General features: G+C 38.1%; 1 long non-coding RNA gene across 2 annotated transcripts in view; it reads left to right on the forward strand.

The window, feature by feature from the left end:
• Positions 1–2,381, forward strand: part of LOC107684188 (uncharacterized) — a 4,742-nt gene extending 2,361 nt beyond the window's left edge. For both annotated transcript variants that reach the window (XR_001633825.1, XR_001633824.1), the window contains exon 3: positions 1,808–2,381. This is a non-coding gene — a long non-coding RNA (uncharacterized LOC107684188). The remainder of the gene's footprint in view (positions 1–1,807) is intronic.
• Positions 2,382–3,032: the final 651 nt, after the last annotated feature.

Below are 3,032 nucleotides of genomic sequence, written 5' to 3' on the forward strand. Positions count from 1 at the left end.
AAGGCTGATAGAAGCATTAGAAGCGCCACACACACATAAGGAACACAGACACAAGTGCGTACGCATACACACACATACACACACATACGCACAAATGATCTCCAGTCTCCCTGGCAACCATTTAGCCCTTTCTGGTCAGGTGAAACAGAGAACTGACCTCCCACACAAGAGACAATGGAAGCATTTAAGATTTTTGCTGATGGATTTGAACCTCGAAGAGATCAGGGGCACAAAAGTGCTCTACAATGCGATGCTGTGGAAGATGAGATGAGACTCTGCAGGATGGGAAAAGGGACGTAAACCAGAGATGAGGGAAATATAGCGCTAAATTAGAATTTTATTGAAACAATTGCGCAAAGTACCATCGCAAAAGAATGTCTTTTGACAGATGTAGCTATTTGATCAAAGATGGTCCATGTATTTGGGTTCAGACACACACACATTCACAATGTCGCACATGCAAGCACACTTCCATTCACATACGCAGCAAGCGACATGCGAGCTGTCAGCTCTTTAATTAACAGTCATTTCCTGTACCTTCCCTCTATGTGGCACTTTGACCCAATCAGTGTTGCAGAGGGAACATTGCAAGTACAAGAGCAGGAAAATGTGTGCGAAAGAAAAAAGGCTTTAATAAAAATGCACGCACAGGAAGGAGGTAAGAAGAGAAAGCAATGCACTCTAAAGTAGATGTTCTATTTCGCTCGAATGAAAAATTGAATTTAATTATTTTAATATGAAATATTAATAACTACCTCACGTTCGCTCGCAGACATTTATCTAAATAGAGCATCTAATTAATGTGTCTGGCGCCCTTATTATTCTTCGAGGAGGTTTGGAGCAGAGGGGAGAGGCATGGAAGGTCATTTTTAACTGGGGCTCATGGGAAATGAAGAGAGCCAACAGAGAAGGGTCATGGTGGTGGTGGGCATGGCCACCAGCTCATCTCTCTTAACCTGTTGAAAATGAACAATTTACAGCAACGTTGTTTCATATGTTGCACAAAACTAAATGGCTATTGTTAGACGTTCCACACGGAAAATTCTTTCTATTCCACTGATTGCACAGCTCTGAGTTTATGTGTGTGGGCAATGACACATTGTGTTTTGTCAGCGCAGAGGCTCGGTAAATATGCTACAGGAAATAAGGATATGAGGATCAGTGATTTTTGATTTTTTCATTTTCTCCGCAACACAGTTATGTGAATAAAAATAAATGCAAACACTACACAAAGGACTTAATACACACACAGAGGGACAAAGGAATAGGCTATATGGGTGACAATGACAAAGACAATGCAAACAGTACACTCTTTGATGAACATTCACGGTCAAAAATAATATAGAAGTCTTTTTCTATGATTTTTTTAATATGCATGTTTCCATCATGCTGCAGAAAATTAGAAGAGAAGATTGTGCCCTCACCTCTTTATATAGTTCTGAGTACATCCATTTAGAGTTTATCTGTAATGGTGATAATATAGAGAAATGTAATATACAGTAGACTCTACACAGTTCCCTCCATTTTCCATCAGCACTGCCATACAAGACTATACAACCCGCTGCTGAGTGCATAATAGATGCTATATTGATTTTGAAAGCTTTTTCTCTTTCCAAGATGTCTTTTCAGTTCGCCCACAGCTAATCTTCAGATTTCTTCTAATGCATTTGCCTGCAGCCATGAAAGAGCCACTCGAGTGGGCTGCAATGACAATCCAGCGGTCACTCGACACAGTCGCATCCGCTATTCTGTGCTTTTGACTGGGAGAAGCTAAATGGTGCTCTAATTGTGATGACCTTCATTGCAGAGGGAGCTCTGTAATTGGAAAAACAACCCTGGAGTGAGTCCATCTTCAGGAGAGCCTTGGAGACACTGGGAAGGCAGCAGAGAAAGAGAGAGAAACAGAGATAGAGAGATAAAAGAAGGCTGTATATATTAATAAGCAGATTCACTGATGCATTGTGAACAGAGCAAGAATTTATGAGAAGATGCGTGTCGCTGAAGAGATGGCATGAGAAATGAAAGATGCACTCAGGGCCCCGTGCCTGCCGGTTTCCCAGAGTTCACTTCACCCTGCGGCTGATTATGTCAATGCATGTCTAGATCTGGCAGTGCTCATTTGGATGGCAGTTGTCACTAAGACGGATGTCCATTAGCGAGACCACCACTCCGCTAGACTGAACAAACACAGACACAGCTCAGCTTGAGCTCTGCGATTGTCAGGCAGTTTTATGTGCTCAGAATTCTAGAATTCTAGATATGATGATTCTAGATTCTCTGTTATATGAGAGAGGCAATCTATCATAATAATGTACAGTCTGCCGGTCATTTTTGCTAATTAAATCTGATAAATAAATAAATACATGGACATATAGATAGGACGTATAGATGAGCTGAAATTATTTCAAAACTGTGTATTAAAGTTTCCTATAGTAAAAAAGTAATATATTTAATATACATTTATTTCATAGTTCAAATCTATCAACATATTTACTGACAGATAACTCGAGACTTTCTGATATAAAAATTACAATTAAACTAAACAAGTCTAAAATGTGTTTTAATGTCTATTTTGATGAGGATTGTATGATCTTTGAATAATATCCATCTTTAAATGCAAGATATTTAAAGTGTAGGCTACCTGAAGTATACTTGCAATAGTTCCACATTCGCACAATCAAATACTAAGAATATCTTTAATTGGACTTCAGCACTACTTTCGCACAATTAAAATGCATTAATTGCTAAATTAGTTGTTCCAATTTAGCAGACTTTAAGTATACCAGTGTAGTATACTAATTGCAGTGTATTTTATTCCGTTCATAAATATGAAAATGTATTTGTAGTATACTTATGAAATAAATGTATTTCAAATACATTTAAGCATTTATTTTTCACTAGGGTTAGCTAACAAAATTGAACAAATACAATGTACAAAACAATTGGACTAGCAACACTGCAAAAATATTTTAAAATTAATATTAATACTGAAGTCTCTGCTCACCAAGGCTGCATTTATTTGCAGTAAAAAC

Source organism: Sinocyclocheilus anshuiensis, unplaced genomic scaffold (genome assembly GCF_001515605.1).
Source record: "Sinocyclocheilus anshuiensis isolate Anshui unplaced genomic scaffold, SAMN03320099.WGS_v1.1 scaffold1893, whole genome shotgun sequence".
NCBI classification, from domain to species: domain Eukaryota; kingdom Metazoa; phylum Chordata; class Actinopteri; order Cypriniformes; family Cyprinidae; genus Sinocyclocheilus; species Sinocyclocheilus anshuiensis.